The sequence below is a fragment of the Hyla sarda genome, chromosome 6 (genome assembly GCF_029499605.1).
Source record: "Hyla sarda isolate aHylSar1 chromosome 6, aHylSar1.hap1, whole genome shotgun sequence".
NCBI classification, from domain to species: Eukaryota; Metazoa; Chordata; class Amphibia; order Anura; family Hylidae; genus Hyla; species Hyla sarda.
In genome coordinates, this window is record NC_079194.1 from 19,854,916 (window position 1) to 19,868,290 (window position 13,375).

Sequence of the window (13,375 nt, forward strand, 5' to 3'; positions counted from 1 at the left end):
TATGAGATAGATATGAGATAGATAGATAGATATGAGATAGATAGATAGATAGATAGATAGATAGATATGAGATAGATAGATATGAGATATTTAGATAGATAGATATGAGATAGATAGATAGATATGAGATAGATAGATAGATATGAGATAGATAGATAGATATGAGATAGATAGATAGATAGATAGATACATATGAGATAGATATGGGATAGATTGATAGATATGAGATAGATAGATAGATATGAGATAGATAGATATGAGATTAGATAGATATGAGATAGATAGATATGAGATAGATAGATAGATATGAGATAGATAGATAGATATGAGATAGATAGATAGATATGAGATAGATAGATATGAGATAGATAGATAGATAGATATGAGATAGATAGATAGATATGAGATAGATATGAGATAGATAGATAGATATGAGATAGATAGATATGAGATAGATAGATAGATACATATGAGATAGATATGAGATAGATAGATAGATAGATAGATAGATAGATATGAGATTAGATAGATAAAGTGTTACAAAACTACAACTCCCAGCATGTCTGGACTGCCGAAAGCATGCTGGGAGTTGTAGTTTTAAAACTGCTGGAGGCCCCCTGGTCAGGAAACATTAAGAAATTGCCCATTTAACTCCCACTGACCCCCCAAACAGCAATTTGCCCCTCAACCTTTTCCTCCCGAAAAATTACCTTTTGTATAGGGGGCCGCAGCTGTGGGCAGGGGAAGTCTTCCTGTTACCCTTCGGCGCGGGCGGGTGATGTAGTCAGCAATGGAACAGGAAGCAAAGCACCTGCCTGCTCCAATAGGGCTGCAGCCTGCACACAGGAGTGTGGGGGGAGGGGGAGGAGCATCCCTCGGCTCTCTTCCCAGAGAGGCATTGCGGCCACGGCCCCTGCACTCACCTTAAAGGGCCAGAGGCTATTTAAAAAAAGAATACAGTGCTCTGCAGGCCGGCCCTGCTTCTTACTTACGGCCCTGGGTGACCCAGGGCCGTAAGTTAGAAGCAGGGCCGGCCCTCTTTTTCTGTTAACATATTTACCGGGCGGCCTATGCGGGCCGCCTGTGCAGGCCGCTGGGCCTATTTTCATGTAGGGGCCTGGAGCCGCAGCTCCATCCGCCCCTACGTTAATCCGGCCCTGATACCGCCATCGCGTAAATTAATGAGCTATTAAATACTCTGGGTAAATAGTCCGGTCCACAGATATGAATTGCATGGTTTAGAGATTGTAGCAGTTCATAAGATCACATATATTAAAGGGGTACTCCGGTGGAAACCTTTTATTTTTTTAAATCAACTGGTGCCAGAAAGTTAAACAGATTTGTAAATGACTTCTATTAAAAAATCTTAATCCTTCCATTACTTACTAACTTCCATTACTTATTATCACAATGACGTAATCACTGCCCGCCATAGCGGGGTAGACACAACATTCATGTGAGGGTCATCTTGTGGGGGGGAACTAATCCTATATTAAGGGAGTTGCCCACAGGGAGGATTTACATATGAATAGTGGTCTCGCCGTTCATAATTTCCTCCCACAAATGCAAGGATTTCCGCACGTGGCTCACCATCCGCAGATCACATCAATAATACTGACAGCAGTGCACTTTTCGGTAAAAGAATGACACTTCATCTTTATTCTGTAGGTCCATACGATTACAAAGATACACAATTTATACAGGTTTTATTCTATTTTACTACTTTAACCCCTAGTACGTCCTGGTGTTTCTCCGGTCTCTGCCGCGCCCCGGGCAGAGATCGGAACGGCTGGCTGGCTGAAATCTTTCAGCAGGCTTGCGGTGCATATGCCGAGGGGGGTACCGGGACCCCCGGATGTCGGCGATCGCCGGAGATCGCTTGTGAATTCACGTAAGCGATCTTCGGCGATTCGGGTCTTTCGGGTCACTTGTGACCCGATGACCGCGAAATACAGGGTGATCAGGGGTCTACCATACACCACCAATCACCTGCCGTTGCTGGGGAGCGGTGACAATACTGTCACCGCCCCAGCAACGCTACTATTGGCCAGCGATCGTCTGGCCAATAGTAGCGCGGCAGAGGTGGGGTTAACGGTCCTTCTCGCCGCTGTACCCGCTCGATGCATTCAGTCAGCGGGTACAGCAGGGTAGAGACGACCGTGGATCCCCCCTCAGAGCTCCGGAGCCCCCTCTGGAGCCGTTAGAATAGGGATAGTCTCTTGCAGGGACAGGTAGGTGAAAAAGTGTCAATAAAAGTTATTAAAAGTAAAAAAAAAAGAAAAAAAAAGTAACCCCCTCCCCCCCTGACCCCTAATAGGTCCCCAAGGATCCTATTAGGGTCTGATCCCTGACCCCGGGCCCTATTAAGGGTTCAGGTAGCTGCGTGTGCCATCCGTTTTTTTTTTGGGCCGCAGCTTTTTTTTTTTTTTTTATTAAAAAAAAATCCCCCCTGACCCCCTAATAGGTCCCCCAGGGTCCTATTAGGGTCTGATCCCTTACCCCGGGTCCTATTAGGGGTTCAGGGAGCTGCATTTGCCACCCCTTTTTTTTTGGGCTGCAGCTTTTTTTTGTTTCTAATAACGCTGTGTGGTTGTAAATCACACACCGTTATTATATAAAGTTTACACCAAGCACCACATACACACTTCCCCGCCCTCCCCCCCCCGCCACTGTCCCCCCCCTCCACTGTAGAAAAAAGGCGATTGCCCCCCGGGCATTTTCGGTAGCAGAGGCATACGCTTTTTTAGCCTCCGACTCCGAATCTGCCAGTGAGGACGATGAAGATCCAACTTTTTTGTGTTCTTCCTCGCCCTCCTCATCATCTAGTAGTGATGATGAGCCCCCTGCATGGCGGCGGCCATGAGAGTGACCCAGTGGCCGACAGTAGTACGAGTGGCAATGCCGCTCGTAATAGGAGTCCGGCCCCCCCAGACAAGTGCACCGGAGCCCCCTTCCGATGACCCTGTCTGGAGCCCCCCAGAGGGTTATCAGCCACGGATTCCTGAGTTTGTTGGCGACTCAGGAATCCGGATTGACACGGCTGGCTTCACTGATCTGGACTTTTTAAAGTTTTTTTTCAGTGACAGCCTGGTCAATCTAATGGTGGAGCAAACAAACTTGTACGCCCAGCAGTTCATTGCCCACCACCCCGATTCCTTTTTGGCCAGGTCCAATGAATGGCGCGCCATTGATGCAGCGGAAATGAGGACATTTTGGGGCCTCTCGCTGCATATGGGCCTGGTCAAAAAACCAAGTGTCCGTCATTACTGGAGTGGGGACGTCCTATACCAAACCCCGCTTTACAGTATGGCGATGACACGGAAGCGATACGAGGCGATTCGGAAATGCCTGCATTATGCAGATAATGCGGCATGTCCACCCCGAGGTGATCCCACCTATGACCGGCTTTACAAAGTGAGGCCGGTCATCGATCACTTTGGGGCCAAATTTTTGGAGGCCTACGTACCGCTCAGAGACCTCTCGGTAGATGAGTCTCTCATCAGTTTTAAGGGGAGACTCATCTTCCACCAGTATATTCCCTCGAAGCGGGCGCGGTATGGCATGAAGCTCTATAAACTCTTCGAGAGTACCTCCGGGTACACTTGCAGGTTTAGAGTGTATGAGGGACGAGATTCCTGTATTGAACCCCCAGATTGTTCCCCCACTTTGGGTGTTAGCGGGAAAATCGTTAGGGACCTTGTGCACCCATTGCTGGATAAGGGTTTCCACGTATACGTGGATAACTTTTATACCAGCATCCCTCTGTTCACATCCCTTTCCAACCGATCCAGGTCCGCTTGTGGGACCGTGCGGAAGAACCAGAGAGGCCTCCCTCTAAATTTGGTCCAGACGCCTATCCCCAAGGGTGAGTCCCGTGCCCTGACCCATAATAACCTGTTGTTGGTGAAGTATAAGGATAAGAGGGATGTCCTTATACTCACCACTATTCATGAGAATGGCAGCGCCCCTGTCCCTGTGCGAGGTACCGTGGGACCGGTCCTCAAGCCCGATTGTATTCTGGACTACAATCGGTATATGGGGGAGTTGATCTCTCAGATCAAGTCCTCAAGCCATATAACGCCATGCGGAAAACACGGGTATGGTACAAAAAAGTTGCGGTCTACTTGGTACAGGTTGCCATGTACAACGCTTTTGTACTATCCCAGTACGCTGGCAACACAGGGACATTCCTCCAGTACCAAGAAGAAGTCCTAAGGTTCCTGATCTTTGCTGACAGGGAAAGATCAGGCTGGACTTCCCAAGGGTCTGGAGTTATAGGTGCCAGGATCGTCCCAGGCCAGCACTTTCCAGGTGTGATCCCCAACACTGGAAGGACGGGACGATCCCAGAAAAAATGCAGAGTCTGTCACAGGAAGGGGAGACAGAAGGACACCACGTATGAATGTGACACTTGCCCAGATAATCCGGGCCTCTGCATAGGCTGCTTCAGGGAGTATCACACTCCCATGGAGCCCTAAATTTTCCCTTTTCATTAGAATTTTCCATAATTTGACCAATGTACCAAGTCCAGAGTACATTCCAAAATTTAACCCCCAGAAATCAATAAATTGCCCTAAAAAACCTGAGAAAAAAAAAAACCTGATAAGACCTCTGGGGGTGTTTTTTTTCAGAAATGGGTCATGGGTCACTGAGTCACTATCATCCGGGACTTTTTATGTTGCCTGAAATGCGCAGCGCTCTCTCTCCACCTGAGCGGGTGCGCATTTGAGGCAACAGATTAGGGACGGCCACACACATCACATTCCCAAAATGATGATTCAGAGCATGGGGTTTGGGGAGGGCATATTTTTTTCAGTTTTGGCTATGCTCTGGGTCATCATTCTGGGAATATATCCTTTTTTTTAATTATGATTTATAATTTTCTGGCCCACTGTACCCCATATTTACGGGCCTCTGTACACCCCCTCTCTACCCCAGTTACGGCCCGTTGTCCCCCATAGTGTTCCCCTATTTTAGGGCTCAGTGCTCCCCCCCATTAATGCTCTTTGAGGGGGGGTACCACATCCTGGCTCCATATCAAGCTCAAGGTCCCTGACTGCGCTCCCACTCAAGCAAGACCTGCTGTGCACCCGCCATGCCAAATTCATAAAAAGATAAGGTATGTCCTTACTCCAAATAAATGTATTTACAAATTGTGGGGGGTCTTTTCTGCTATTAACCCTTGTAAAAATGTAAAATTTTGGGGAAAACCCACATTTTAGTGAAAAAAAAAATTGACATATGCAAAAGAGCATTGTAGTTTGCCCGTAGTGCACTTCAGGTCAACTTATGGGGTACCGACATACTCAGAAGAGATGGGGTTACAAATTTTGGTTTTTTTTTCTGCTATTAACCCTTGCAAAAATGTGAAATTTGAGGGGAAACACACATTTTAGTGACATTTTTTAATTTCTTTTTTACATATGCAGAAGTCGTGAAACACCTGTGGGGTATTAAGGCTCACTTAATTCCTTGCTACGTTCCTCAAGGGGTCTAGTTTCCAAAATGGTATGCCATGTGGTTTTTTTTTTGCTGTCCTGGCACCATAGGGGCTTCCTAAATGCGACATGCCCCCTAGCAAAATTTGCTCTCAAAAAGCCAAATATTACTCCTTCTCTTCTGAGCATTGTAGTTCGCCCATAGTGCACTTCAGGTCAACTTATGGTGTACCGCCAAACTAAGAAGAGATGGGGTTACAAATTTTGGGGGGTCTTTCCTGCTATTAACCCTTGCAAAAATGTGAAATTTGAGGGGAAACACACATTTTAGTGAAATTTTTTAATTTATTTTTTTACATATGCAGAAGTCGTGAAACACCTGTGGGGTATTAAGGCTCACTTAATTCCTTGTTACGTTCCTCAAGGGGTCTAGTTTACAAAATGGTATGGCATGTGGTTTTTTTTTTTGCTGTTCTGGCATCATAGGGGCTTCTTAAATGCAACATGCCCCCCAAAAACCATTTTAGAAAAACGCACTCTCCAAAATCCCCTTGTCGCTCCTTTGGTTCTGAGCCCTCTACTGCGCCCGCCGAACACTTAACATAAACATTTGAGGTATGTCCTTACTCGAGAGAAATTGGGCTACAAATATAAATATACATTTTCTCCTTTTACCCCTTGTAAAAATTAAAAAAATTGATCTACAAGAACATGCCAGTGTAGAAAATGAAGATTGTGAATTTTCTCCTTCACTTTGCTGCTATTCCCGTGAAACACCTAAAGGGTTAAAATGCTGACTGAATGTCATTTTGAATACTTGCAGTTTTTATAATGGGGTCATTTGTGGGATATTTCTAATATGAAGACCCTTCAAATCCACTTCAAACCTGAACTGGTCCCTGAAAAATAGTGAGTTTGAAAATTTTGTGAAAAATTTGAAAATTGCTGTTGAACTTTGAAGCCCTCTGGTGTCTTCCAAAAGTAACAACACGTCAATTTTATGATGCAAACATAAAGTAGACATATTGTATATGTGAATCAAAAAAAAATTATTTTGAATATCCATTTTCCTTACAAGCAGAGAGCTTCAAAGTTAGAAAAATGCTAATTTTTCATCAAATTTGGGGATTTTTCAGCAAAAAAGGATGCAAGTTACCACAAAATTTTACCACTATGTTAAAGTAGAATATGTCACGAAAAAAACAATCTCGGGATCAGAATGATAACTAAAAGCATTCCAGAGTTATTAATGTTTAAATTGACAGTGGTCAGATGTTCAAAAAATGGCTGGGTCCTAAGGTGTAAAATGGCTGGGTCCTTAAGGGGTTAAAAAAAAATTATAAATACATGCACCATAATTAGCATGTATAAAATTGTTATCTTCTGACCCCTATAACTTTTTAATTTTTCTGCATACTGGACTATATGAGGGCTCATTTTTTTGTTTTGATGTTTTTGTTATTTTTTGTTTTAATGGGACTTTTTTTTAACACTTATAATACATTTTTTATGGTATATGAAGTGACCAAAAATGCACAATTTTGGACTTTGGTATTTTTTTTTCTACATACCGTATTTTTCGCCGTATAAGACACACTTCTTCTTCCCCAAAACTGGGGGGAAAAGTTGGTGCGTCTCATACGGCAAATACTCGTTAAAACCGGCGGTCCCTGCGGCCATCAACGGTGATGCCCTGTATTAACCCTTCAGACGCAGCGATCAAAGCTGACCACCGCGTCTGAAGTGAAAGTGACACTAACCTGGCTGCTCAGTCGGGCTGCTCGGGATCACCTCGGTGAAATCGCGGCGTCCCGAACAGCTTACAGGATACCGGGAGGGACCTTACCTGCCTTCTCGGTGTCTGCTCCGTGCTGGGAACCCCTGCATGGCTGGCGCTCTCCTTCGTCGTCATCACACCGTCCCGTCATCCAATAGGAGCGGCGTGTGTAGCGACGTGATGGCGACGACGGAGAGTGAGGATCCCGGGCAGAAGAGACGTTCCGGAGCAACGGGGACACCCCGGGGACCCGGCGACAGCGATGGAGGGCGACATCCAGGGCAGCAGTGACGGGTCCGGAGCGGCGGGGACATGTGAGTACTAGTGTTGAGCGGCATAGGCCATATTCGAATTCGCGAATATTCGCGAATATATGGACGAATATTCGTCATATATTCGCGAATATTCGCATATTCGTTATATTCTCGTTTTATTTTCGCATATGCGTAAATTCGCGTATGCGAAAATTAACATATAGAAAATTGGCATACTCGGAAATTCGCATATGCGAAAATTAGCATATGCTAATTTTCGTATATGCGAATTTTCGCGCGCCAGTCTCACACGGTAGTATTAGAGCCTTTTTTACACCACACAAGCTGGAAGCAGAGAGGGATGATCACTGTGATGTGTACTGTGAAGAAAAAAATAATAATAAAAAAAAAAAAAACGAATATTCGTAATTACGAATATATAGCGCTATATTCGCGAAATTCGCGAATTTGCGAATATGCGATATTCGCGAATAATATTCGAATTGCGAATATTCGCGAGCAACACTGGTGAGTACTACCTCCTATACCAGTGGTCTTCAACCTGCGGAACCTCCAGATGTTGCAAAACTACAATTCCCAGCATGCCCGGACAGCCAACGGCTGTCCGGGCATGCTGGGAGTTGTAGTTTTGCAACATCTGAAGGTCAGCAGGTTGAAGATCACTGTCCTATACTTTACATTGTATTTTGTTCAGAATGTTTATTTTCTAGATTTTTATGCTTTAAAATTTGGTGCGTCTTATATGCCGGAGCGTCTTATATGGTGAAAAATACGGTATACGCCATCGAACGTGCGGTTTAATTAACCTTATATTTTAATAGTTCGACATTTACACATCCGGCGATACCACATATGTTTATGTTTATTTTTTATTACATTATTTTATTTTAAAAAAAATAGGAAAAGGGGGGTAATTCAAACTTTTATTAAGGGAGAGGCTTATTTACATTATTTTTTTTTTTACACATTTTACTTTTATTTTAGTCTCCATAGGGGGCTATAACATGCAATCTTGAGATTGCATACACTGTTGAGTACTGAGCTTTTGCTCAGCATTGATCAGCTTTAACGGTGCTCTGCTGTTCCAGCCCAGACAGGTAGGGGCCCTCCCCCTGTCCTCTCAGCTGATCAGGATTTCATCGCGATAGTCCTGATCAGCTCCGCTGAGCTGCCGGGATCATTTAACTTTCATTTTAGATGCCTCAATCAACTTTGATCGTGCCGTCTAAAGGGTTAATGCCGGGCATCGACCCACTTGGCAGTGCCCAGAATTAACCCTGGGTCCTGGCTGCTAATAGCAGTCGGAACCCACCAGGTTTGAAGCGTACCCTTATGCCTTGCATCCTGAATGGCTTAGAGGGGTACTCCCATGGAAAACTTTTTTTTTTTTTTTTTTATGAACTGGTGCCAGAAAGTTAAACAGATTTGTAAATGACTTCTATTAAAAAATCTTTATCCTTCCAGTACTTATTAGCAGCTGTATACTAGAGAGGAAATTCTTTGCTTTTTGCATTCTTTTTTTGTCTTTTTAAAGGGGTACTCCACTGCTCAGCATTTGGAACAAACTGTTCCGAATGCTGGAGCCAGCGCCGGGAGCTCGTGATGTCATAGCCCCGACCCCTTGTGATGTCACGCCCCCTCTAAGTACCCCTTTAAGCTTTTGTTATTTTGCTATGATCTTGGTTTATTTCAGCAGCACAGATGTAAGGAAACATGTCGGGATGAGTTGGGTGGATATTGTGCCCGATTACCTCAGGCTGCAAAGGCAACATTCTTAGGATACATATTTGTCTGGGAATCTTTCTTGTTCCTCTTCTGTCTGAATTGTTAGACTAAATTAATGGAATATCCTTAGATGTCTTATACTTAACAGGTGTTAATTAACATCAAGAAAAAGCATTTGTTAGAGCTGAAAGGGAATCATAAAAGAAATGCTCTGCAATAAATAAAGACGTGCAAATATATTACAGTAAAGCGTGTATGACATCAGATGTTAAAGTATCAGGGGAATGGAACCTTCTAAGCCTCCTAAATGGATACATTTTTTATATACAGTACAGACCAAAAGTTTGGACACACCTTCTCATTCAAAGAGTTTTATTTATTTTCATTACTATGAAAATTGTAGATTCACACTGAAGGCATCAAAACTATGAATTAACACACGTGGAATTATAGACATAACAAATAAGTGTGAAACAACTGAAAATATGTCAGATTCTAGGTGGAAAGTGTCCCCAAGTGCAGTCACAAAAACCATCAAGAGCTACAAAGAAACTGGCTGACATGCGGAGCGCCCCAGGAAAGGACGACCAAGAGTCACCTCTGCTGCGGAGGATAAGTTCATCCGAGTCACCAGCAATCTCGGAAATCACAGGTTAAAGGGGTACTCTGGTGAAAACCTTTTTTCTTTTAAATCAACTGGCTCCGGAAAGTTAAACAGATTTGTAAATTACTTCTATTAAAAAATCTTAATCCTTCCTGTACTTATTGGCTGCGGAATACTACAGAGGAAATTCTTTTTTTTTTGGAATGCTCTCTGATGACATCACGAGCACAGTTCTCTCTGCTGACGTTATTATAATAATAATAACAATAAGTCTTTATTTATAGTTGTCCTTAGTGGGATTTGAACCCAAGGCTCCTGCACTGCAAGGCAGCAGTGCTAACCACTGAGCCACCATGCTGCCCTTAGCATACATTTCCTATGCATGGTTGCTAAAATGGACAGAGATGTCAGCAGAGAGCACTGTGCTCGTGATGTCATCAGTGTTCCAAAAAGAAAGGAATTTCCTCTGTAGCATTCAGCAGCTAATAAGTACTGGAAGGATTAAGATTTTTTAATAGAAGTAATTTACAAATATGTTTAACTTTCTGGCACCAGTTGATTTAAAAGAAAAAAGGTTTTCACCGGAGTACCCCTTTAACAGCAGCTCAGATTAGAGACTAGGTCAATGCCACACAGAGTTCTAGAGCAGACACATCTCTAGAACAACAGAGGAGACTGTGTGAGGCCTTCATGGTAGAATATCTGCTGGGAAACCACTGCTAAGGACAGGCAACAAGCAGAAGAGACTTGTTTGGGCTAAAGAACACAAGGGATGGACATTAGACCAGTGGAAATCTGTGCTTTGGTCTGATGAGTAGTGTTGGGAGCGAATATTCGCATTTCGAATTTTTATCGCGAATATCGCAAGTTCCCGAATTCGCGAATATTGCAAATATATTCGCTATGTATTCGAAATTGTGAATATTTGCTTTTTATCGCATATGCACATATTCGCATATGTAAATATTCGCATATTCCTTCTTTTCACTTATGGGCCAATTAGAATGATGCAAATACACTTGTCAGAGGTTATCAACAACATCCCTAGCAACCAATAGTAAAGTTGCCCACCCCCTCACTGGTGTCTTCCTCGAATTTGCGAATCTGCGAATATTCACATATGCGAATATTCGCATATCTGAATATGCAAATATAACTAATACGTGAAATTTGCGAATATAGGACAAATATTCATCTATATATTTGCAAAATATCGCAAATTCGAATATGGGCAATGCCGCTCATCACTACTGATGAGTCCAAATTTGAGATCTTTGGTTCCAACCACCGTGTCTTTGTTCGACGCAGAAAAGGTGAACGGACGGACTCTATATGCCTGGTTCCCACCGTGAAGGATGGAGGAGGAGGTGTGATGGTGTGGGGGTGCTTTGCGGGTGACACTGTTGGGGATTTATTCAAAATTGAAGGCATACTGAACCAGCATGGCTACCACAGCATCTTGCAGCGGCTGCTATTCCATCCGGTTTGCATTTAATTGGACCATCATTTAATTTTCAACAGGACAATGACCCAAAACACACCTCCAGGCTGTGTAAGGACTATTTGACCAAGAAGGAAAGTGATGGGGTGCTGCGCCAGATGACCTGGCCTCCACAGTCACCGGACCTGAACCCAATGAAGGCAAAAGGGGCAACAAGTGCTGAGCGTCTCTGGGAACTCCTTCAAGACTGTTGGAGACCATTTCAGGTGACTACCTATTGAAGCTCATCAAGAGAATGCCAAGAGTGTGCAAAACAGTAATCAAAACAAAAGGTGGCTACAACCTCGAATATGACAGATTTTCAGTTGTTTCACACTTTTTTGTTATGTCTATAATTCCACATGTGTTAATTCATAGTTTTGATGCCTTCAGTGTGAATCTCCAATTTTCATAGTCATGAAAATAAAGAAAACTCTTTGAATGAGAAGGTGTGTCCCAACTTTTGGTCTGTACTAAATTTCGTGGTTGAATTCCAAAGGGTGAATACTTTATTCCATGTCATTTCCAGGTCATGGCTATAGCTTTATATCAGAAGCTCTGGACACCATGGAGGAGATTTATCCAAACTTTTCCAGAGGAAAAGTTGCTTAGTTGCCCATAGCAACCAATCTGATCGCTTCTGGAATTTTTTAGAGGCCATTTCAAAAATGAAAGAAGGTTGGTTGCTATGGGCAACTCAGCAACTTTTCCTCTGGACAGGTTTTGATAAATCTCCCCCTATATTCTCCCACCTGAGGTGAATGGTTTAAAGGGGTACTCCAGTGGAAAACATTTTTTTTTTAATCAACTGAGGCCAGAAAGTTAAACAGATTTGTAATTTACTTCTTTTAAAATATTTTCACCCTTCCAGTACTTTTTAGCAGCTGTATGTGCTAGTGAAAAATTTCTTTTTGAATTTCTATTTTGTCTTGTCCACAGTGCTCTCACCTGACACCTCTGTCCGTGTCAGGAATTGTCCAGAGCAGCATAGGTTTGCAACGGGGATTTTCTCCTGCTTTGGACAGTTCCTGATATGGGCATCAGGTGTCAGCAGCAAGCACTGTGGACAATACAAAAAAAGAAATTCAAAAAGAAAAGAATATTCTCTGTAGCATACAACTGCTAAAAAGTGCCACATAAAAGGTTGGTGCATAAAATCAGAAGGACTGGGCTGGGGTAAAATGTGTGCAAGTGGGTAAGCAACTGGCTCAGTGATAGGAAACAGAGGGTGGTTATTAATGGTACTTATTCTGATTGGGTGACTGTTACTAGTGGGGTACCACAGGGGTCAGTCTTGGGTCCTATTCTATTTAATATATTCATTTATGACCTTGTAGAGGGGTTGAATAGTAAAGAAGCAATCTTTTCAGATGATATTAAACTCTGTAAAGTGGTAAACACTATAGAGGACAGTGCCCTATTTCAAATAGATCTGAATCTGGAATGGATCTGAGGTTTGGGCTGGGAAGTGACAGATGAGGTTCAACACTGATAAATGTAAGGTAATGCACATGGAGAAGAAAAATCCGGCCTGGGATTATGTATTAAATGGGAGAACACTTGGGACGACTGACATGGAAAAGGAGTTAGGGGTCTTAGTTAATAGTAAATTTAGCTGTAGTGACCAGTGTCGGGCAGCTGCTGCCAAGGCAAATAAAATCATGGGGGGCATAAACAGGGGCATAGATGCGCATGACAAGGAAATAATTCTACCGCTGTACTAATCACTAGTCAGACCCCACATAGAATACTGTGTACAGTACTGGTCAGACCACATATAGAATACTGTGTACAGTACTGGTCAGACCACACATAGAATACTGTGTACAGTACTGGTCAGACCACACATAGAATACTGTGTACAGTACTGGGCACCAGTGTACAAGAAAGATATAGTGGAGCTGGAGAGGGTTCAAAGATGGGCAACCAGAGTAATACGGGGAATGGGAGGACTATAGTACCCAGAAAGATTATCAGAATGAGGGTTATTTAGTTTAGAAAAAAGAAGGCTTAGGGGCGACCTAATAACTATGTATAAATATATCAGGGGACAGTACAGAGATCTCTCCCATGATC